This window comes from Tursiops truncatus, chromosome 8 (genome assembly GCF_011762595.2).
Source record: "Tursiops truncatus isolate mTurTru1 chromosome 8, mTurTru1.mat.Y, whole genome shotgun sequence".
In the NCBI taxonomy this organism is placed as follows: Eukaryota; Metazoa; Chordata; class Mammalia; order Artiodactyla; family Delphinidae; genus Tursiops; species Tursiops truncatus.
Genome location: NC_047041.1, coordinates 105386799 through 105411236, shown reverse-complemented (window position 1 = coordinate 105411236; position 24438 = coordinate 105386799). Strand labels below are relative to the sequence as shown.

Here is a 24438-nt window from a genome sequence, read left to right as displayed (position 1 = left end):
GCCAGGGAGGAAGCGTCAGAGACGGGAAAGCGAGTGTGTGCCCATGGGCAGCTCACACTCCGGGAAACCCCACACGCCCCAACGCGCAGACCTGTTGGCTGTGACACATGTGAATGGGACTTGAGAGGGGTGCTGGGTCCTCCCGGGAAGGAACACAGAGCCCGCCTGAGAGACCGGGTGTCTACGCGGAGAGCAGAGGCATCCCAAAGTCCTGGGTGCTGACTGGAGCCGAAGGAGATGCTGGGTGGGATCCAGGGAGGGGTCCAACCTCAGCCCTGTGGTACCAGGCAGAAGGGGGGCCCCAGCATCCCAGGAGTGTGCACTGGGCTCCTTTGGGTTCTGGAAAGAAGCTCTGAGTTTTAGGTCTTCTTTGAAAAGAGAAGAATTCTGAATCCCCAGCCTGTGCTCCGTCCCTCCCACCGTGAGTGTGTGTGTGTGTGTGTGTGAGCGTGTGTGCGCGCACGTGTGTGTGTCACACGCGCACACACATGAGCCTCAAGAACACACAGCTGTCCATCCTGCCAGTTTCTAAGTCATTAGAGGCAGGTGTTCTGCAGAGAGAAGTAAATGCGTCTCAGTGGGTCTCCCGCCCGGGAAGCTCCGTGGGTGTGATGGGCGCGGTCTCCAGGTGTGATGGGCGCAGTCTCCAGGTGTGATGGGCGCGGTCTCCAGCTGCTCTGTCCATGGTGCAGCCAGCGGGCGCCCTTGGGGCTGCGCGTCCGTCCCCTGAGAGTCGGTGCCCTGTTCATCCCCACTTCCCTGATGCAGGAACACACTTGTCTCGTCTGCTTGGGCCGCCCAGACCAGGGCTCACACAGCAGATGCTTCTCACGGTTCTGGAAGCTGAAGCCCAAGGTCTAGGCACTGGCTTTGTCTCTGGAGAGGGCTGTCTTCTCGGTTTGCAGGCGGCTGTCTTCTCTTGCTCCCTCGCAGGGTGAGAGGAGTGAGCTCTGGTCTCTTCCTCTCCTTATAAGGACACTAATCCCCGATGGGGGCTTACCCCCCATGACCTCCTCTAACCCTAATCACCTCCAAATGCCACCCCACAGGAGGGGGGTTAGGTCTGCAACATATGAGTTTGAGGGGAGGGAGAACACAGTTCAGTCCATAACGCAGCACAAAGCTTCAGGAACGTCCCTAAAGACCCCGTAACCCGTGGGCGTGTCAGGGAGGGGATGCGACCCAGGCCGTCGTGACCGCAAGGTGCGGAGCTAATCCTTTGCTGTCTCTGGAGGCGTCAGCAGGAAGGACCACGTCCGTGCGTGTGTGTGGTGCCCTGGGCCACGTCCACCCTTGTGATAAGCCGGTTGCACAGGTGATGATCCCACACAGCACTTCACCGTTTCTGCGGCGCGTTCGTGTGTTCCGTGGGAACATGGGGGTGTCTGGGGGCACAGGCCTGGGGACACAGGGGTGTCCAGCTCAGACTTGCCTCCGCCCACCTGGAGCTATCTCCCAGCCATCTCATGGTTTTCAGTTCGTCCTTCCAAGAGGACATGTTCTTGCTGGCCCGTTTTTCCTGAAGCAGGACCTCAAGGTGGGTGAGAAACTTGCCAAAGGTCACAAACCAGGAACGGCCAGCCCTGCTCCTAGAGCCCAGGGTCTGCCCGCCACCCTCTCCCCCATCGGCCTGCCATGCAGCTCAGCAACCTGGAAGGAGGTGGAAGCTCCCCTCCCACGTGCAGCCCCAGTGGATCGCCCTCCAAGGGGGACGGGGCACCTCCAAGGACACGAGCCTTTGAGCCGCCCGCGGGGAGGGGGGACTTGGGGCTGAGGGCCAAGTGCATGGTGTGGAGCGCAGAGAAGGGGGCTGGGCTGTGGTGGAAAACCCGTTCCTGTCTCCACTGCCGCTTCCCATGGGCTCCCTCCTGGGGAGTGGCGGCCACAGCCCCTGGGCCTGTTTCTGTGACCCCTGCTTTGCCCAGAGACCAGTTATCTGCGGGTGGAGGGAAGGGGCTCTGAAGAAGCAGGAGTCCACTGAGGTCTGGGCCACAGGGTAGCAGGATCAGGGAACCGTTCAGATCAGCCAGGACCCCCAGTTAGGGACCCGCAATTTACCTCCTAGGAGGAAGCCCACGGCCTACACATCCCAGCCCACCTTGGTCTCCATCCCCACCGGTCAGCTGAGAGCCCTGCGTCCCCGGGAGTGTGAGGCAGGAGGTGGGGACATGGCACGGGCACAGGGCTGGGGCAAGAGTCCCAGGTTCCAGGCCCACTTTTACCTGGCTGTGTGCTCTTAGGTCGCTCACTTAACTTCTCTGGGCCAGTGTCCTCGTCTCTTGAGTCTTCATGGGGCATTTATTCCAACACGGTTGCGTGAACAGGGCTCAGAGGGTGAGTTATACCTTGAGCTAGGTGGCGTCGAGCCCCACCAGTGTACAGGGAGCAGGGGTTCTTGCACTCTTTACATTAGCCCTGAAGTCAAAATACTCACAACCCGAACATCCCATTTTAATAATTTATGTACTAATTATCAAATTAATGAGTAACTGGTTTAATTAATTGATAATCAACTTCAGAGAACTTATTATTATCCCCATCTGACAAATAAGAGACTGCACCCGGGCCAGGCAGCCGGTGGGGGCAGAGCTGGGACCTGGATCCTGGCAGTCGCCTGGCCACATGGCCTGCCTTTCGGGGTCCAGAGAACCTTGACTGAGAATCACCAACCCTTTGGACCGACAGAAATCCTGCCGCTCAGACAGGTGAGGGTCGTGTCCAAGGACACGCAGTGAGCTCGTGGCAGCTGTTTAAGAAATTGATGACAGATGAGAAAAAGGAATCAGAGCCCAGGCTCTACCCCATTGATGCTTCCCAAACACGAGCCTAGAGTTGAGAGGATGTCGCTGACAAGGAGATGGGCTTGGTCCCCGCCCCCCGAAGCAAGGCTCGGCCCCCCACCCCTGCCTCCCACCCTGCAGACCGCTCACCACCAGCCTTCACACTGAACGTACAGAGTGTCGCTGAATTTCCCCCCAGGTCCCTCCAAACCGCACCACGGCCCATTCCCACCTCCCCCCACTAGGGATGCATGGACCAAAGGAAGGCATAACGGACAGCGTCAGCCAAGACCAACTTCACGGAGATGCTGTCCCTCCCTTTGGCCTTGGCTCAGCTGGTGGCGCGGCGAAAATGGACTGCGCCGCCCGGCCGTCTACCCTGCAGAACGCCGGGCTCAGAGACTGCCGGGACTGAAGAAAACCCTGTGTCACAAAATGAGAAAAAAACTACTCTGGACGACGGTGACAGCACCCTCTAAGTGTTACCTCGGCCCCGTGCTTATCGCCGGGTTGAATCATTTTCCTCTCCCCGCTAATGGCATGCGTAATTGCACTGGTTTTCCAGGCGTCCTTCACCCGTACTTATTTAGACTAGTGACTGATGCATTGCCATGGAAACCGGCACTAGGAAAAAAAAAAAAACCATCCCCAGTACAGTGGGAAGTGAGAGGATGCGGCTCCAACCTGGAGCTTACAACTTGTGTCAAAGAACCGAATTTTCAGCCGATCCCAGCGTGTGGTCTCCAAACGTCAAATCTGCGAGCCTCCCCGTGGATTAGACACCCGGAGCCGTCTTTCTTCTTCCTCTGATTTTTCCCCCCTTTTGTTCCGCGATTCTGACCCCAGAGGGCTGCAACTTTTTTCCTCTTGGATTAATGGACAATAGCAGATGAGGCCGGCCTCGTGGACGCGGGCTCCGCATGGACCCGGACAAGCAGTGGGACCAGCCTGAGTGAGATGGTCACACCCAGGTTAGAGATGATGGCTGAGAATTCCCGGTTCAAGAAGAAAGTTCATTTTGGAGGTACGATGCCGTCTCCGGGACCTGCTCCGGGTGGATGTGCCGAGTCTTTGTTCTTGACCCTCCGGGGATGGTGGCGCGGCAGGTCTGCCGGTCCTGCCGGTGCTGGGTGAGACAGGGTTGCTGGCTGTGTAGGCGATGGCTTTGCACTGGGTGTGTTTTAAAATTACTGTATTTCTGGTGGTTGTGTTTCACCAGGGAAGGCTATTGTTTCCATAACGGCTTTCCACTGCTCCCGAGATAGAAGGGAAGGTCAAGGTAGCCGTCAGATCACCCAGGCAGACTCCGGCCTCTCCCAGGGCCCTTCCCGTATTCTCAGGAGTCCTTTCGAACACCCAGGCGGGGTTAAGACCAACTGGAGCATCTATTCCTAGTAAGCACTGTTACTAAACTCCAAGGGCGGACGACTGCATTGTGTGTTGCTGTGACTTCAATGCATAGATTTGTCCAGGATTCCTGTGTGTTCTCCCTGACAAACTGTATGGTACCTCCCCTCAGACTGGAGCAGGGCAGTGTGCCTCCCCGCCTGTCCAGCCGGCCCTCCTTCCAAGAAGGCATGGCCACTGTGGTTTTGGTTCGGTTCTTGTTTGAATCAAGTGGACTGGGTGCTCATCCACCGTTGTAGCCGTTGAGACAAGAAAACACCATCTGTATGTTCAGATTGCATCGCCTTCTTCACTTTCTACAGTTGGTTGTTACCAACTGTTCCCTCTCACTCCCAGAAGTGGAGGACAGAGGACACGGCTGGCTTGCAAGGGCTCCGGCCGGGGAGCTTGGCGACCTGGTCGGATAAGACGCGTCTCCTTGAAGGAGCCCCCCTGCCAGGTGTCACTCTGAGGTGCGCAAAGAGGGGTGGAGCCACGGATGGTCGAGGCTGCGGCGACCCCCCTCTTCCCAGTCCCCTGGGCTGGTCCTGACCCGCCAGTGTCTGTCAGGGACGTGTAGCATCTTTGGGGGGCAGCTTGGTGGGTTACCGGGTATAAGTACCTCAGAGGCTGGTACCGCTTGTAAGGTCCCTGCCAGGGTGGGTCTTTGTGCCATCCTTTAGCGCCACTGGGATCCACTTAACCCTCCCCCCAACCCACCCTGCTCCTTCTAGGGATGAATCCAGTCGCTCCCTTGGTCCTGAACCGTGCTTAGCCCGAGGTGTACCTGCCTCGACGCCGAGCTGGGAAGACTCAGCTGCCTCCCACACACAGGGCGGTTTCCTTGCGCCCAACAGGTCCCTTTGGCTCTGTGTCCTATTTCCTAAGCCTCAGCTGCCAGTGCCCCTAAAAAAGATTTTAAGGGACTAAAAAGAATCCTTCCACCCCCAGTCGGTGCCTGGGTTTAAATCCAGCTCTACTGTTCACACTTGTGTGCCCTTGGGCATCTCACTTCACCTTTCTGGGCCCCGGCGGTGGGAGGTGCCTAACCCTGCCTCGGGTGTTGTAAGGTTGGAGAGAGGGGCTCCACAGCGGGGGCTCCCCTGCACCTCGGTTCTGTGCCAGGCGCCGCAGTTGGCAGGGAAAGGCTGCAGTCAAGTGGCACCTAAGAGGTGATGATTTTTGGGGGGGAGGTCTTGATGTTGGAGGGGCGGGCGTTGGGCGGAGGCAGTGGGCGGGGGAAGCAAAAGGAGGGTCAGTCCAGGTATCCTGGCAGGACAGAGGGAGGAGCGCTGCCGCTCCCCCGGGGCCTGGCTGCTGGATTCAGTGCCAGAAAAGTCTTTTCCAGGTCCTGGCGTGTTTTCAAACACCCTGCCCCTCTGCATGGTCGCGCCAGCTTCCCCCGGCCCCTGCGCGTTCGCTGTGATGGAGAAGGAGGAGCAGGGCCTCCTCGGCTTGGACGCTGCAGCCCAGCTTAGCAACAACGTGCAGTCAGCCTCCTCCATCTACTGTAATTTCCATTTGAACTGCCTGTCTGGCTCCATGTATTGGTATAAATGCTTCCACTGAGCCGCCTGGGCTGATTTTTTTTTTTTTTTTTTAATTCTAATTACTAGAGTAGAGAGCAACTCATTGACAGCCAGCAGCTTCTTTCATTTGTCCAGCCAATTTGGGAGGGTGGAGATCGGGGAAACGTGGCCAGGAACCCAGCTTAGTCAGCTTCCCTCCAGTGGTGCCCCAGCCCCGCTTGGCCCAAGGTTGGCGAGACGGGGAGAGAGGTGGGCAAAGCAGAGCTTCAGACCCCCGGGCACAGCGCCGGCTGCCCGGGCAGGAGACGTCCGATGAGTGAGTGGGGATCTTGGTGTCGGGAGGTGCCTCCCCGCACCATGGCCTTGGACAAGTCCCACTCATTCTCAGATGGGGGTCCTGAATCTGAAAGCCTGGGGTCCAGGTTTCCTACATTCCCTAGTCATTTTCAAGGGCAGCCTCGTAAATCATCTTCTGCTCATCTCGAAGGTTTATCCTTTAAAGATGCAAAGGGGAGACTTCCCTGGTGGTCCAGTGGTTGAGACTTCACCTTCTAATGCAGAGGATGTGGGTTCGATCCCTGGTCGGGGAGCTAGGATCCCACATGCCTTGGGGCCAAAAAACCAAAACATAAAACAGAAACAATACTGTAACAAATTCAATAAAGACTTTTAAAATGGTCTACATCAAAAAAGGAAATCTTAAAAAAAAAATTTTCTTACAAGATGTGAAGGGGAGGATGCAGTCAAGTGCATGGCGGCCCCTTGAGCCGGGTTAGGATCCCAGCCCTCCACTCACGAGCTGAGCACCTTGCAAGTCGTCCCATGGTGTCTGGTCTTCTCCTGGGAGAACAGACATGCCTCGTGGAGCTGCCAGGTGGTGACAGCTGAGGCGTTAAGAGAGCAGCCTGAAAACCAGTCCATCACTCGTGAGCTGTGTGACTTGGGGAGGTCACTTAACCTCTCTGTGCTTGGTTTCCTCCCCTGTAACAACAGCACCTGTCTCATGGGGCTGTTGGCAACTAAACCAGAGAAGATGTGTCTTTGCAGTCGGGATGGTGCTGGGCTGGCTTCCAGAAACAGAACCCTCAGGAGCTACCTAAACACAGGGCTTTCCCTGTCCCACCCAGCAGGGAGGCGGGGCCAGACCCAGCTCTCTCCTCCTGCCTCAGTCCTCAGCCGGCTTGGCTTCCACAATCCACATGGGAAAGGGAGCCGTGCCCTGGGGAGGCCTGGTTTGGGAAGGAAAGCTCCTCCCAGCAGACACCTGCTCACACCTCACTGGCCAAGACCTGGTCACGTGGCTGCCCCTGGAAGATGGCTGGGGAAGTGGGTTCTTGGCACCCCAGTCCCCATGGAAGGAAAGGAGACAGTGCTTAGAAATAGGTGTTGAGTGGCTGGCAGAGGGTGCTGGTCGGAAGGAAGGCCACCTCGGCACAGGGCAGAGTGGCCTCTGCTCCCAGGTGTGCTGGGCAGTGCAGGGCAGTGGTTAGGGCAACCAGCTGCAGGACTGGGCCACCCGGGCTGGAGTCCCAGCTGCCGCCCCGCCTCGCCGACACAGCGCAGGGCGCCGCTGCTGAGGGCGTAGGGCTACTGGAGCGTTGCGAGGAGCTCACGTGTTTTGCACTTAGAACGGTGCGTGGCCACCGGGTGTCACCTGTGATGGTGATGGCGGGCGATGGGCGTCCACAGATCAGGACGGTGATGGCGGCAGTGATGCACCTGGGGTCCTCTCCCCCTGGCCCCAGTCCTCGTCCTCGAGCCCTGCTCTGGGAGGCTGGCCTCTCCCTCCCTTTGGGTCCTCCTGCCTCCTGAGCACTTACCAAGCTCCCGGCTGCACCACGGCCACGGCCCTCGGCCGCGGGCACCCTCGGCTACCTGGCGCACGGGCTTATCTTGCCGAGGCTGAATGGATGAAGCGGGTGCTGGTGGGCCTCGGCTGGTGGGTGCCCGAGCCCCACTGCCTCTAGGCTCTGAGAGGGCTTCACAGCTGCGCCTGCTGTGGGGCCGGAAGACCGCTTCCTGAAGTGACAGCTACACGAGCAGCCTTCGCTCGGCGATGCGACTACTGTTAATTCTCCAGGTGTTTTCTGTCCTCTTACAACACAGCGGTCAACTGGCTGGGATGACTAAGGGAAAAAACCAAGCGTGCCAGGAGTGCCCAGTTCTCTGAAGTGCTTTCCGTGCGTCCTGGGAAGGAAAATCAGGCACATCCCCGCACCTTCCTTTGCCTTTGGTTTCTGGAGTCCGTAGGTTTGGCTCTCATGTGGTGCTGGTGTGTTTTGGGACCCTACAGGGCTGGGAACGGCTGGCACTCCCCGTACCCACACCCCCATGCCCACTCTAAGGGAATTCAAGACACATGGTTATTTTTGAAAACTTACGGCAGCCCCTGCCGCCGGGGCCTTACCCAGCTGTGTGAGCACAGGGCCGGTTCTCCCGATGACACATGGCACACGTGTGCACACACGCTGGGGGGCACAGAGCGATACTCCAGGGAGCTGGGAATAAATAGAACCAATGACTCAGTTGCATGTTGGTGCTATAGCCCACCATAGAGCGGCTTCTACTACTGAAGCCAAGATGCTTCCGGGGAGGAGAGTGAGGCCCCAGGGCAGGTGGGGCTGCAGGCCCCTAGGGGAAGGGCCGTCGTTTGTACAGAGCCTGGTTCCATTCTCTGAAGGAGGAATCATTGTGTAGCGGCCACAGGCACGGAGCGAACCATTTATCCACCTTTGCACAGAGGAGAGGACGAGGGTCAGAGGAAACAGCAGTCCCCTGGGTCTCACCATGATTCTGCAGAGTCAGAAATTGAACTGAGCTCCTTTAAACAGGGAAATACACTTCCTAGAGAAGTACTTTTCTTTCACTTGGACAGTTTTTGACCTGAAAGCAAGATTCTGAGTTCTTTAACTAAGCTGGGTTTAAACAGTTTTCTGAGCAAGTGTTGCCCCACTGTGCTATCCCTACAGGGATGGTCTCTTTGCGGTTATGGTGGGCAGATAATGGCCGAAGATGTCTGTGTCCTGATCCCTGGAACAGGTGACTGTGTCCGGATACATGGCAAAGGGCAAGTAAGGTCACAGATGGAATGAAGGTTGCTAGCCGACTGACTTCAAGATGAAGAGATGGGGCTTCCGTGGTGGCGCAGTGGTTGAGAGTCCGCCTGCCGATGCAGGGGACACGGGTTCGTGCCCCGGTCCGGGAAGATCCCACATGCCGCGGAGCGGCTGGGCCCATGAGCCATGGCCGCTGAGCCTGAGCGTCCGGAGCCTGTGCCCCACAACGGGAGAGGCCACAGCAGTGAGAGGCCCGCGTACCGCAAAAAAAACAAAAACAAAAACAAACAAACAAAAAAACAAGATGAAGAGACGATCTGATCCTGGGTTATCCCTGAAGCCCCCTGTAATCCCAAGCGTCCTTAAAGTGGAAGAGGGAGGCACAGACTTCAGAATCAGAGTGGTGGGGGTTTGAGGACTCGACCCCGCCGGTGCTGGCTTGGGAGGTGGAGGGAGGGGCCGCGAGCCAAGGACTGGGGGCGCCTCTAGAAGCCGGAAAAGGCGAGGGAACAGGTTCATCCTGGGAGCCTCCTGCAGCCACGAGCCCCGCCCTCACCTTGATCTTAGCCCAGAGAGACGCCCGCTGGATGCTGACCTACGGAGCTGTAGGGTAATGGACTTCTGTTGTTCTGGGCCAGTAGGTTCGGGGTCATTCGTGACAGCAGCCACGGGGAGCTAATCCTCCGTCCTTAAGGGGTGTGGAGTGAAGTCTGGCTATCTCTGAAGAGCAGGGTCCCTGTTTTGCCTCCCCTCCCCCTCGAGCCCAATAGCCAGCGCCCAGAAGGTGCTGGATCGATGATCCGCAGCTGATGTAGTGATTGCACGAGGGACCCAAGCTGCCGTGGTGTGAGCATGAGAAGTGGCTTCAGATCAAAGTCGTGCCCCTCGGCCGGTGTTCCTCAGAGGTGAGGCCCTGATCTCCGTGCCCAGCGGTGGGGTGGGCACCTGCCAGCACAGCGCCCTGACCCGCAGGGGTGGAGCTGGGCTGTGCAGGCTGTGAGCTCCGTGCCCCCTGCCCTCTGCCCCTGCCCTGCCCAGGCTCCAGCCAGCCCTTCATGTGGTTTGCCCCCTTTTCTGCATCCTGGGGTCTGGCCCCGGACGGGTCTGATGGTGAGCTTGGAGATGCCACCAGCCCCCCATACCCGTGTCCCGCCAGCCTGCCTGTGCCCACTGAGGCTTCTCCCCACGCTCCTGTCTGTGGTTCTCCACAGAGAGATGGAGCCCATCGGCATCTTTGGTTTTAAAAAAGAAGAGTTATTTCTGTCTCCATCCCCATCAGTGATTTCTTTCTTCCTTGTGCTCTGGATCCTGCATTTGGCTCTCCAGCCGGGGCGCGGCCCGAACTGTGTCTGATTTAAAACCCGCGGGAGATCACAGGAGCCGGCATGGGAGGGAGGCGTGTGGATGAGAAGCTGGGGGTGGAGCTTCTCATCCACACACAGGTGGAGCTTCTCATCCACACACAGGTGGCCCTGCGCCCTGTGTCCGGGCAGGAAGTGTCACCTCGCAGGCTGGCCCGGCCCGTCCAGCTCGGCCAGGCGCTGCCGTGATGAGGGAGTGGGACCCCGACTGCTCAGGGGTCCACCCTGCCCCTTCTGCCTCTTCAGGGTGAGGGGCCGAGAATAACAGCCCGAAGGGAGTGGAGTCCACGGGAGGGGCTGGAGCAGAGGGGAGCTGGTGGTGGGGTTGCGGAGCCCAGGGACCACTTTCCCTTCTCTCTGTGACTCTCTTTGTATCTCCATCTCTGTGTGTGTGTCTTCGTCTCTCTTTCTCTGTCTCTTTCTTTGTCTCTCTGTGTCTCTCTCTGTTTTTGTGTATCCTCTGTCTCTGTGGGTGTCTCTCTGTCTCTCTCTGCCTGTATCTCTGACTCACTGTCTCCCCCTCTGTCTTTTTCTGTCTCTCTGTCTCTGTCTCTGCTTTTGGTGGGTTGGAGGCTCAGCTCCAGAGGAACCCCCAGGCAGGACTCTGAAGGAAGCCGAGGCCCCAGCTCTCTGCATTTCTGTGCTGCACGGCGAGTAACCTCAGCTACGCAGCTCTGGACCCCAGCCCCAAATCGGCTCAGAGGTCTGAGGGTCAGCAGTGCGGGTGGGTGCACCTGGATTCTGTGCTCAGGGTCTTATGGGCCCAGAGTCAGGGTGTCACCTGGCTGGGCTTTAGCTGGAGGCCCTGAAGGAGGACCCCGTCCCCCCAGCACGCTGAGCTGTCGGGGATGAACCAGGCAGTGCGACGCAGAAGTGTTTTATCATCGTTACACGCAGTCTCCCGTCTGTGGCCGATTCAGGGTCTTTATCACAGAGAGGGGAGACGTCTGGACCCCCTGCGTCCCTAGTGCCCTCCGTCTGGTCGTGTGAACCCAAGGATGTTGGCCTGTGGCCAGGTCGGCGGCCCTCACTGAGGGCACGCTGCCTCCGGGGGTGTTTGGAACTGTGCAGGCCAGGTGTTGTCCCAGTCGGTACCAGCACATAGGACCTGGACACGGCAGCACCGCCGTGGTGGACGGGCCCCTAGCCAGGCCCCGGGGTGAGGTCCAGAGGTGCCGTCACCATCCGCTTGGGTAACGAGACCTACCCGGAGCGACAGAGTAGCCGGAAGACCAGGGCTCTTGCGGTTCAAGAAACCTAAAACCCACGTGAGCTGGGTCAAAGGAAGAAAGGTCCTCCACCGCAGTAGGATGCGGGGGGAGCTTGTCAGGAGCCGGGCCAGCTCAGCCATCTCTCTAGGGCCACACATGCGTCATCACCGCCCCGAGCCCCTTGCCTCAGTCTCCCTCCTTCGCTTCTCCCCCACCCCACAAAGTGTTCCCACAGTGACAGCCTCTCTGCATGAATGGAGGTGTCCTCTGTTCACACGGGGAGCAGAGACTGGCCACTTCTATTCCAGGTCCCCAGGAGAAGGGGTCTGATGGGCCGGGCCGGGCCGGGCAGCTCTGACCAGGGCGTGAGGTTCTGTGTACAGATATGGTTGGGGTCCTGCTCTGTCCCAGGGGCAGAAGGATACATTCAGAGAGGGAAGACCAAGACGTCTTCCTGGAGGACAACTGTGGCCGACAGCCCACCTGGGAAGGGACTTAGACGCGTGACGGTGTTATAACTTCACCACAAGGCCAAGGTCAATACTGCTGCTAGCCCCATGTACAGATGAGAAAACTGAGATTCGGGGAGCTTGTTCCTGCCCAGGCCCCGCAGCTAGTGAGGACTTAAGCTCACGTTTTCTTGTCTAGATGCAGGCTTCCTTCCTGCCTTCCTGTCTGTGGCATCTCACGAGCGAGGGAACCGTCCCACGTGGGACCTGGGTGGGGATCGGGGCCGGCGTGCCCACGCAGCCTTGGCCCTGCTCTGGTGTTCTGGCCTCTCCCCACGCCCGTCTCTTGACCCGACAGCCCACCTCCTCCCCACGCCGTCCTTTGAGTTCTTTTTTGGCCTTTCAGAGTCTTAATAGATTTCTTGGAGAAGATTCCTCTTCATCAACAGTCACACTCGAGGCTCGGAGGCCATCAGTATCTCCCCGGATGCCCCATCCTGGCTTCCTTGCGAGCTAGACGGGATCCTCTTCCCAGCCGCTCTGCGTAAAGGGCTATTTTAAATGCTGACAGTCTGAAGCTTGTCATGCGATCTGTCACTCCCTTTCACGAGTCACAAGAGGTATATGGAATGGAATTTCCAGGGTGTTTTTTTTCCCCCTTTCAATGTAGATTTTTCTAGGCCATATTCCAAGAAAAACTTTCAGGGCACATCAGCTTAATCACTGCGTGGTCCTCTCCTGGGAAATGGGGTTACGTCCCTAGTCGCATTGGTGGCGGAGGGGATGTGTCATGTTGAGAAGGCAGAGCGTACAGACATCTGGTTTGATAGTTGAGTAAATGAGAGCTCAGAGCGGCAGAGTGAGGTCCCACGCCATCACCACCAAGGTCAGGACTAGAAATCCAGTTTCTCCGTTTGCAGAAGGGCTGCTTCCATTCCCTTGGCAGTCGAAACTAAACTCAATCTCTGGGCCATATCCTCAGTTCTTCACAGTCAGACCCAAGGAGGCGACAGTGCCCACGCTGGATAAGAACAAAGGGTCCAAGAGCGTGTGGGTTTTATCCCGTTGTTCAGTTACTCCACAGCTGTTGATCACCTACTGTGTGCCAGGCTGTGTTGTAGGAGCTGGGGACCCAGCAGTGCAGTGAACTTGGAGCTGGGGAAGGAATGTCCCAGAGAGAGTCTAGCAAGTGCAAAGGCCCTGAGGCGCAAACGAGTTTGTCATGTTCAAGCAACAGAAAGGAGACGAATAGGGCGGGAGTGGAGTGACTGCGGTGGGGGCGGGGAGCAACGGGAGAGGAGGGTTCAAAGGCAGGGCTGCGTAGCGTCGGACCTGTGTCATCGGAGGGCTCGAGGAGGGGACTCGAATTCCACCTGGAAACTGTCGGAAAACGTTAAGCAGAAAAGTGGCATCACCTGATTACATTTTTTGAAGCTCATTCTGTATAGAGGTTCAGGAGATGATTCAGATCATTCAGCAGTAGTGACTGCTGGCCTCCAAGCTGAGTGGGGCTACAGACATTTCCGAGCACCTGCCGTACGAAGCACTGAGCCTGGAACCTGGCCCAGGAGGTGGGCCTGTCTGTGAACTACTAGGTTCTTGCCTTTGAGAAGTTTCTACGTGGCTTAGGAAACAAACGAGTGAATAGTTCCCTCTTGGTTGGCTGGTTTTTCTGTCTCCTTTGTCGTACCCAGAGGCCTCCTCTGAGACATATAGAGGCCTGTGCTCTGTGCCGTGCTCTCTCCACGTCCGATGGGATGCATTCCTGTCGTCCGTTGTGTGGTTTTCCATTTTCTCCTAGAAGGTGTGAGATCCTCACAGACAAGGGGCCAGACTCAGCCTCTGCCTTGATGTTGTCTGGGCTTCCTTTCTACTTTTGGTTGCCAGAAAGCCAGCTCTGCCACGCTTGAGCAAAACATGGAATGTACTGGCTCGCGTGACAGAGAAGGCCACGCGTGGGCTGCGTCGGTCAGCTTAGGCCAGGGGAGGCTGCAGTAACAAACAGGCCCCGATCTCAGTGGCCTAAAACTACCAAGGTTTCTTTCCCACTCACACCACCTGCTTGTCATGTGTCCCAGGGGGCACACCTAGGGACCCTGACTGATAGAATAACCACTGTCTCAAACGTTTAGGTTGCCATGCCCGTGGACAAAGAAACAGTAGGGGGGCGAGGGGGGGGCGGGACGGGGGGGGGAATCTTGGATTGGGAATTAGATGTTCCATCCACCCAGGAAGTGAAGTAAATGAGTTCTTCCGAAAACGCAGTGGCCGAGATGAATCGCAGGGATCCATCCAACCACATGCCCAGAGGGAGGAAAGGCAGAAATATTGAATGAGTCGCCCTCACGACCACCACGAGCCAAGACCCAGGGATTCTCAGCACCGGGCCGCTTGTGTCCCTCCCGCTGTGTGCAGGCTGCATGCATTGGCTGGTTTTCCCCATGATGTGGTGTGATGGCCACTGGTTGCCCACACCCCACGTCCTCCCACCTCACGGCCCATGAGAAAGCCGAGTTCTTCCTCAGCATCCAGACCTCAGCACGTCTCAGAAAAAGGCCAGCCGGTCCTCCGTGGGCCATGGGCAGGTTGCTGGTGAAGATGCCTCCTCCCAGGTCCCCCAGTGGATGCTGACCCAGGAGGCTGTGCTGTGCAGTATCCCTGCCACCTGCCGGCTCGGTGACCTCAGGCAACTCACTCAACCTCTCTGAGCCTCACCTTCCTCAGCTGTAAACCAGGGATAGTAACAGTATTGAGCTCTTGCCCATAAAGCACTTAGAATACGCGGGGCCCCGCATGGATGTTTTGAAACACGATAGCTGTTGGCTGCTGTCAGCCAGGCTGGGGAGGCACAGAGTCGGGGGTCTGCTCACTTTAATTTGCAGTGAGCATGCCTGCCCCTCCCCCGAGCTCCTCCCCTGTTGCCGTGCCCCGCCCCCGTGCCAGCACCTCCCCAACTCCCTTCCTGGACCTCCCAGGTCACACCCCCGCAGCGGCTGCCCCCCCACCAATCCCCCTCCCTCTCAGCCTCCTAGGTGGGGGCCGCCCCCGGCATCAGCAGGGCCAGGGCCTTGGGACCCGCCGCATGGACCTTCTCGTGCCGGTGCAGGTTGGAGCGCCGGCTGAAACTGTTGCCGCACAGGGGGCAGCAGCAGGGCCGGACGCGGCGGTGGGTGCGCTGGTGGGCGGCGAGGTGCGAGCTGTGGCTGAAGCCCTTGCTGCACTCGGGGCACGGGTAGGGCTTGACCCTGGTGTGGGTGCGCTGGCGCGCTGTGTGACCTCGAGGGCCACCTTGGAAGGTGGAAGGTCCCAATCCTCCGTGCACAGCGATAACCAGGTAATATAGCACTTTCCATTTGCCAAGCACCGTTCCAGCATTTTCCCTGTATTAATTCATTTACTCCTCCATCACTTCCCTGTGAGTAGGAACTATTATTATCCCCACTTTACAAATGAAGAGCCTGGTGACTTGCAGCCAGTAAACGGCAGAGCTGGGCTCTGAATTCAAGCCAGTTTAGCCTGCGAGCCCACATCCCTCGTCATGGCACTCTGCTACTTCTGCAAAACAGCTACAAGAAATCCACTTAGCCCTGGCTGCTGTGGGAAGACCAAATAAGGTGAAGGACTTTCATTTACTAAAAAAAAGCGATAATTTAGCAAAGCTGCAGTGATGGTTAGGATGATGACGATGGTGATGATGACAGAGATGATGGTGATGTGATGAGGATGATGCTGTGATGATGGTAGCAACGGTGATGATGACAGAGATGACAGTGATGTGATGAGGATGATGCTGTGATGATGGTAGCAATGGTGATGATGACAGAGATGACAGTGATGTGATGAGGGTGATGCTGTGATGATGGTAGCAATGGTGATGATGATGGTGGCGGTGATGCTGTCCCTCAGGACCCCTTTCCTGTCCCTCGGGGCCATATCTCAGAGCAGAAGTCTGACTGTGTCCAGAAGCCAGAGGACAGGGAAGGCCTGTGCAGTGAGAGAGTTTTTCACAAAGCAGTTAGAGACAATATGATTCCAAAAGTTCCCCTTTCTCTTATAAAACAATTATGGTAGTGGAAGGGAATCCATTGTTTTTAAGGCCAGATTAATAACTTGTTAAATCCCATGTTTGTCTCCACCCTTCCCTCTTTTGTTTAACATTTTCTTGGTCCATGAAATCCCAAAGTCTGGGAACCACTGGCTAACTGACCTAGAAAGGGTCCCTTTCTGAAACATTTGTTTCCTCTGGCAAAGATGTGGACAGGTACACACACACGTACACACACGTACACACACGTACACACACACACACGTACACACACACACACGTACACGGACACACACACACACACACACACACACACACACACACACACGCTGACTACGCTCTCTGCTCCTTCGATCTGGAACCCCTGACCTCAGCCAGGGCCTGCACCAGCCAGCTCTCAGGGCCCAGCGGTTCCCTGGGCAACAAGCACAGAGCTGCCACGTGGGGCATAAACAACAGGCAATTAAGAGTAATAATAACAATTAACAGCCCATCCCCACGTGATTCAGTGGCTTCACGAGCTACTCTGCTTGACCCTACAAACAGGTTCCAATCCCACTTAACCCTCCCGGGCCCAGCCCTTATGTGGGCTCCACGCGATGTCACAGGGCTGGCCTGGCCAGAGGCACTGCCTGGCCCACGTGCTCCCCCCTGCACAGTGATCTGACTGCTGGGGCCCTCAGCCCAGCCCTGGAAAGTCAGCATCTGTTAGCTTTATCCTCACCCCACCCCCAGGATCCTGAGCCCCAGAGAACAGAGCTGAGGCCCCACCCCATCCGAGCAGCCTTCTAATCCCTGCATTTGGGGCACAGGGCCTGACCTTCAGGTGGACTTGATAAATGGTAACTAGATTTGAACATGTACGCAATGCAAGATGCCAGGGAGGAGGGGGAGAGGGACACGGAACACCTGGGTACGTTGGGTCTGACTGCCAGACACGGATGTGCGTGCAGCTCGGCTGGACCAATGCCCTCGGGCCACTCTGCCAGGGCGCAGTGTGTTTCTGTTTGCTGATTTGCAGCGGACTGTTGAGATTTGCTCCGCAAGCTCTGACATTGGGTGTGTGCCAGGAGTGAAACACCAGAGGTGATAGAGAAATAAGGCCAAATCCCCACCCTCGAGCCCCGCAGAGAGCGCGGAGACTCGGGTCCTCTCCGGGGGTCCCTTGGTGCGACCTGCTGGTTCTGAGCCTGGGCCCTGGAGCCCACCTGCCCGCGGGGGGCCCACCCTGCCCCCACTGTTTAGCAGGATGTGCCTTTGCATCGGCAGTGCTCGCCAGCACCATCTGTAAAATGGGTCCAACCGTCGTACTTCCCTCGCCGGGCTGCTGTGACCAGCAAGTGGGAGTGGATCGGCCCAGATGGCCACGAATTGTGGCCCAGGGGAAGGACTCAAGAAATGTTAGTGAGGACGAAGATGTTATTGCCCCAGGTTCTTGGACTCTTTAATCAATAGAAATTGATGCGGCCAGACGAGAAATTCAGACAGAGCTTTACTGGGACTCGTGCTGCAGCATAGGAAGAGAGAACAAGAAACCCCAAGCGGGGGCAGGGCGAGCTGGCTTCTTAAATGGCGTGAGGGCGGGGCAGATCGGTGGGCGGAGCTGGAGGAGGGGCTTAGGTGGTCTGCCCACCCCCTTGGGGTGCCATGTGCAGGGATCATGCGTTGTACCCTGCTTTCTCTCCCTGTACCTCAGAAGTGGCAGTTGGGCTTTTGGGTCTTTTTGCATCTTGTTGTTCGTAATTTGCCCCAACTGTGCATGTGAGTGTTTATTTTTATTTATTTTATTTTTTTAAACAGCCACCCCTCCCCTGGCCACAGTGACATTTTTTTAATTTAAATTTTATTTTTTTGGCTGCGCAGCATGTGGGATCTTAGTTCCCCGACCAGGGATCGAACCCGCGCCCCTTGCATTGGGAGCGCGGATTGATTTTTAGTCCCTTAGAGGTTCTTTGTATCTGTTGCTTGAGGAGACGTTTGTCCAGGGGCAAACACTCCGGTGAGGGGGTCCCGGGTCCCAGCCTGTCTCAAAGACAGTGATGACACAGCAGAGACACGCCAAGCAGAGGCGAGTGCCTCACTCCACAACGAGGACACCAAGGTCCTGCAGAGGGATTGGAAGGGTGGCGTGAAATGGAGCAAAAGCAGAGGGGCCACGCTTGGCTGGACTTGGCAGGACCTGCAGAGTGACACACGCACCCACTCCCTGGGGGCCGTGACAGACAAATGAGAGAGTATAGGAGCAGAACTTGGAACAGGGCCTGGTACCCAGTCAGCACGCAATTTGTGTCAGGGACCGAGATGGTGATGAAGATGTTGTCACCGTTCAGGGAATTGTAACTTTCATATTGTTGGAGCCTCGGGTGGAGTGATGGGAAAGGGGCAGAGAGGCAGGGGGAGCCGAGTCACTGAGAACCCGGCCGCAGGTCCTTTAAGACATCACTAGCTGCTGTAACAAGCAAATCCCTGGAGTGTAGCACAAGGCAATACAATTTTGTTGCTTCTTTTAAGAGCTAATGCACAGAGACCCAGGCTTTTGCCAGGACTCCCTGATGATCCCATCATCCTGTCGAGCCTGGGAGTCCTAGCTTTGAGCTGGGAGACACAGCAAGAGAGGTTAGGGAGAGCTCCCTGGCCTCCATAGAAGCCAAGCTTCGAAGGGACGCACGCACGTGCGTTCCATTGGTGGGAGGTGGTCACGTGGCCACACCTGGCTGCAAGGGGTGCTGGGAAATGTAGTCCTGGGCTGGACAGCTGCTCCTCCCAGCACCCCCAAGGCAACACCACACCATGTAGAAAGGAAGCGTGTGTTTTTGCTGCACAGGCTGCCTCTGGGCATGAGAGGAGCCAAGAGGTATCAGCGCGACCCTTCTCAGAGCCCTTGCACGTGTTCACTTTTCAGCCGAAAACGTGCATTTGGGTTTGAGTAAAATCCCGTTCGCCTTGGAAGGTGGTGTCAAGGAGACTGACAGCAGAGAGGTCACAGGGTTTAAATGAGAGTTTGAGCCATTTTTCCTGAAGCCAATCACATAATTTCTCTGTATTGTTTCCAGGGTTTGGGAAAGAGAGTGCCCAGGAGATTTTATTTGGGGGAAAATACCTAAACAGTAAATCATAAGCTGCTGTATTTCTTGCATTTGTGTTGTTGTGGGTTTTTTTCCCCTCCAGCTCTGAGCTATCGATTAAGTCTAATTACATCATTCATATAATTTCCCGTGAAATTTAAGTCGAAATTTGCTGAGTAAGGGAAGTAAGCAGGGGACTTAATTAGGAACTCAATCATGGTTTTTTTGTTTGTTTCTAGGAGAAAGCAACTATAATCAGGAAGAATAACAATAAACATTTCCTTTCTCCCAAAGCAGTCATCCGCAGGTTCTCGGAGTCGCTAGACGGCTCGGCAGCATCACCTGAGAGTACCGCTGTCGCGGATTCTGTGTGCTGAGTGGCCGGAACCTGCAGAGCCCTGTCTTCTTTGCAGAGAGCATCCTGCGCCAGCCAGGGACCCTGGGACCTGCCTCCATTTGGGAATGGAGCGCATGACTCTCCAGTAGTCAGCCTTGAGGTTCATCTGCGTCCCCCAGAGTTTGCAAAGTTAGGCCACAGAGCAAGGCCGCGTCTTCCTCCCAGATCTTTCCGCAGGAGAGCGGGTCTCACACTTCGTAGGTCAGATAAATGAGCGGCCCGGCCGGCCTCGCGTGGTTTCAACATGCGGGGACCGTGACTTTCTAAACGATGTCTCTCTTCCCTCTCTGCAGAAACTCGTGCAGACCGCAGCAAGAAACTCTTCCGGCACTACACGGTCGGCTCTTATGACAGCTTTGATGCTTCCAGGTAAGACGTGATTCTTTCTCTGCCAGGCCCCCTCCGGTCAAAGATGCTCGTGGGTGTCCTGAAAGCGCTGGACCACCTTGCATGGAGCACTTGGAACCCCATGGCTTGCTTCCCGCTATGGGTCCCCGTCACCCACCGCCCAGACGTGGGCTGGGATGATGGAGACTGCCGTCTTCCAGAGGACCCGCCCGAGAGGTGGGCTCTGGGCCGCCTGCAGTTTGGGGTCGGGCTAGAGCGCACTTGTGGGATGGCCAAGGGAGAGAGCTCTTTCAAGGAGGAGGAAACCTGGCGTTGTTTGGGGGGAAAGCAGTACAAATGGTAAAGATGACAGTGCTTGGCGGCCACGGGAGCCTTGAGGCAGCACCAACGTATCAGCATCCCCCCCCGGGGGGTGGGGGGCAGAATATGAGGATGCCTCTGGGTTTCCCCTCCTCCAGCCCCCTACTGCCACCAATCTGCTTTCTGTCGCTAAGGATTTGCCTGTTCTAGACTTCTCCTAGAAATGGAATCCTACAGTATGTAATCTTCCGTGAATGGCTTCTTTACCAAGAAGAATATTCTCAAGGTTCATCCATGCTGGAGCGTGTATCAGTGCTTCGTCCCTTTTTTTTTTGGTCCCTTTTTTTCGCTAGTTTTTCTACTGTGGTAAAATATAAATAACGTACAGCGTGCTGTCTTAACCACTCTGAAGTGTACAGCCCAGTGGCGTTAAGCACATTCACATTCTTGTGCGACCATCACACCCTCCGTTTCCAGAACCCTTTCCATCTTCCCAAACTGAAACTCCATCCCCATGAAGCACTCACTCCCCTTCCCCTCCCCCAACCCCTGGCGCCCACCATCCTACTGTCTGTCTTCATGAATGGGACTCCTCTAGGGACCTCGTACGAGTGGAATCATACAGTATGTGTCCTTTTGTGTCTGGCTTCTTTCACTGAGCATCATGTCCTCAAAGTTCATCCCTGTTGGACCAGGTGTCACAGTGTCCTTCCTTTTTGAGGCTGAATAATATTCCTTTGTGTGGATGGACCACATTTTGTGTCTCCGTTCACCCGCGGATGGACGCTTGAGGTGCTCCTACCTTCTGGCTGTTGTAAACATGCGGCTGTGGACATATGTGTACAGATATTTTTTGAACACCTGTTTCCAGTTCTTTGGGGTGTATACTTAGGAGTGGAACTGCTGGTCACCTGGTTTTCGCGTTGACCCGGCCCAGCCACCTTTCTCCTATAAACAAGATGCGCTATAACAGAAATGCCATTCCCAGCAGAGTAGCCGTTCCCCTCTTCCGGGGGGCTTTGCAGACTCTCCAGGTCTTGCTAAGATTGTCCACTTTTTTACCTTGAAAGCCCAGGTTGTGATCGTTGGCCTGGCCACCAGCGCAGCCCCGAGAGAGCGCTCAGAGGCTGATGGCTTCCAGGGAGTTACACCCACCCCTGGCGTCTGCTGATGAGTCTTTATCTGGGTCAGATGAGTCGTTTTTGCCTTAGCTGGAGGCCGTCTGTGAAAGTGGACCCTGGGCCCACGGTCACTGTCAGCATGCTGTCACTCTCTGCTTCCGTTCTAGCAGGGAGGGCGCCTGAGTCTCCGAGAAGCCCAAGAGCTGTTGCCATGGTGACTTGGAGGGCTGTCCAGGCTGGGAGTGGGGCTTTGAGGGAAAGAGGCCCTCTGGGTGCTGGAAGGGTCCAGGCCGTGTCTTGCCCTCAGGCCGTGGCTTTTGCAAAGCCATGTCCCTACGTGATCCGTTGTCAGCAGAGGGCAGCCAGCAGGCCACCCTTGGTGTGTGTGTGTGTGAGGGCGGGTGCGCGCGCACACTCGGTGCTCGAGACGGGCAGGGCTGACTGAGCTGGGAAAAGAGAAGACCACAGGGCCAGGCTGTCTGGGCCACGTGTCCTGTGGCTGCAACAGGCCAGAGCACACCAGGGATGCTCACTGCAGGTCGGCCGACAGAGGACATGTGGAACCGTCATAGCTGCTAAGTGATAGGACAGAGCCGTCTCGGGAGATGATGAGCTCCCCGTCGCTGGAGGAAGTCAAGCAGGGTGGGCATCGTCGTGGCGGAATGTCATAGAAGTTTGGACTAAATGACCTCTGAGATCACAGCCAGGTCTGCATCCGTGTTTTGGCCCCAGATGAAGGCTTGCGTTCTACGTATATACTGACCACCTGCTCAGTGCCAGGGTCCAGGACCACAGAGGAGGGGGACAGCTGGACACACCTGGTTCGCATGGTAGCTTCTAAGCAGATGGTAGAAGCTCTGACCTTGACCGCAGTTTAGGAGCCAGCCCTCCTTTCCCACAAGAAGGAATCAGGCCGTGGGCCTCACTTGACGAGGTGTTGCCGTGAAAGAAATCAGAGTAACGATCGCGCTATTTGTTGACCTCCTGCCACAGGCCAGCCACCTTGCACTGATCCCAGCACCGCCAACCACCCACCCTCCCAGCAACCTTGAAATTGGTGTCCTTCTCCACTTGGCAGGAGGTCTCTGGAGAGGAGACAGGAGGGCCTGAGTGTCTCAGACACAAGTGTCTGAGGCCATCAGAGTACAGAGCCCGTGCCCTCAGCCCCCCTAACCCCCCACCAGGGTGAAGATGTTACTGCCCCAGGCTGGCCAAGGGATCATCCTGGGATTGAGGAAAGCTAGTTCAGGACAGAACCATCACCCTGTGACGGGTGTTGGGAGGATGGACAGTGGTGTTGCCTTGGTTATCGCAGGGCCTCCGAGCTTTTCCGTAAAGGGTGCAGGGGTCAGCCTGTGGGATCCTGCAGCCTCCCGGAACTGGCCTTATCCAGACTGTGAATTTGACAGAGGCCGTGGAGGGCGGGCAGTGAGGGAGCCTGGGGCCCCGACGCACCATTGTCACCCAGGCGGCTGGCGGGGGCGGCTCTGGAGCACGTGCCAGAGTGAGAGGCTGACCTCTGGTCCGCCGGGTGCACGGCAGAAAGCGTCCAAGGGAATTGCGTGCCACGGTGCGGGCTCAAACCAACCGGCCGCTTGTTAGCCTGCTTCCAAATTCATGTTAGACGTGGCCTAATGAGGCGCAGAGGTCTGAGGGCCGCGCCAGTCCCCGGGCCAATTACCTGCAGTCGGTGGTTGGGTGACCGTCCGGGAGGGCGGTTTGTGGCTGAGGCTGCCCCAGTGCCGACGCAGATGTGCTGAAGGAGCATGCCGTGGGAAATGAGGCTCAATGGAGACAGTTTCTGAAGCAGTCAGGAGGGTTCTCCCCTTCCCAGCCCCTCTTATTTCAAAAACTTTACTCAGAGCTTCAGAGCTGAGAGCGGAATGGTGGGAACACACCCGGTCGTGGTTGAACGTGTCTAGTTGCTCCAGCTGATTCCCTCCTCAGATTCCCTGCCATCTACCCAGCCCGCACCTGACAAAAGGGTCTAGAAACGTGGACACGTGGTCAAGGTCAGAAGGCAGAGGACCTGGGGCCATTTCTACAAGGACCTTACACATATTTCAGTGTCATTTTTAGAAACACTTCTCAACACTAGGGGTGGAGTCCCAAGTTCTCACTGCCCTTGAATCAGGTCCCGAGCCTCATAGCTTGGGGCCTCCAGGGGGAGGCAGGTTGGACCTCAGGGTCTCACCCTAGGGTGATGAGACTCCATCCATCCATCCACCCAACCAGGTACCCATCCATCCAACTAGCTGTCTACTCAGCCAACCAGCCAGCTAGCTGTCTTCACAGCCATCTATCCGTCCGTCCGTCTGTCCGTCCGTCCGTCCATCCGTCCATCCATCCATCCATCCATCCATCCATCCATCCATCCGTCAGTCCATCCATCCATCCATCCATCCATCCATCCATCCATCCATCCATCCACCCACCCATCCATCCACTCATCCATCCATCCATCCATCCATCCATCCATCCATCCATCCATCCACCCACCCACCCACCCATCCACCCATCCACCCATCCATCCATCCATCCATCCATCCACCCACCCATCCATCCACCCACCCATCCATCCATCCATCCATCCATCCATCCATCCATCTATCCATCCATCCGTCCGTCCATCCATCCATCCATCCATCCATCCATCCATCCATCCATCCATCCATCTATCCATCCACTCAGCCGTCCACCCATCCATCCATCCACCTACCCATCCATCCACCTGCCACTCATCCATCCATCCGTTCATCCCCTCCATTCATCTATCCATCTGTTAGCCAGTATTCAACACAACCTAACTATTCAGGAAGCTAAGCATATGGGGGTAAACAAGACAAGCTCAGTCTCTGACCTCATGTAGATTAAAGTCTAATTAGCGAAGGCAACAACAAGGTTAACAAATAAATGAGCCAGACCCTCTTTGTGGTTATGCTGTGAAGCAAGTCAGCAGTACTGCCAGGCAGTCTCTTGGGCAGGTTGGGGAAGGCCCATTCTGGGTAGGGAGCCAGAAGGACTCTCGGAGGAAGCGCCTTTTGAGTTGAAACCTGAAGGTCAAGGAGGAATCAGCAAATGCAAAGGCACTGGGGTGAAAAGAACCTGACGTGCAGGGTGGCAGGGGACGAGGAGGGCAGAGAAGACGATGTCAGGGAGGACCTGAGGCCTCGTGGAAGGACTTTGCATTTTCCACGCTTGCAGTCGGAGGAGACTGGAGGAGTGACAACATGGTCTGGTTCACTTGGCTACAGGAAAACAGACAGTAGGATGAATGGATGAGTTATGAGACCGTTGCCGCCATCTTGGTGTTGTTTGGCGATGGTGCTTTGGGCTGGAGAGGAGGTGGAGAGGGAGGGGTGGGTGGATACGAGGTATGGGGTGAAGCTG

At 56.6% G+C, this 24438-nt stretch overlaps 1 long non-coding RNA gene across 1 annotated transcript in view; it reads left to right on the top strand.

Moving 5' to 3' along the window:
* The window catches only part of LOC141279425 (uncharacterized), a 79089-nt gene extending 59455 nt beyond the window's left edge, over positions 1-19634 (top strand). The window contains exon 3 of the long non-coding RNA XR_012333651.1: positions 19573-19634. This is a non-coding gene — a long non-coding RNA (uncharacterized lncRNA). The remainder of the gene's footprint in view (positions 1-19572) is intronic.
* The last annotated feature ends 4804 nt before the right edge of the window (positions 19635-24438 follow it).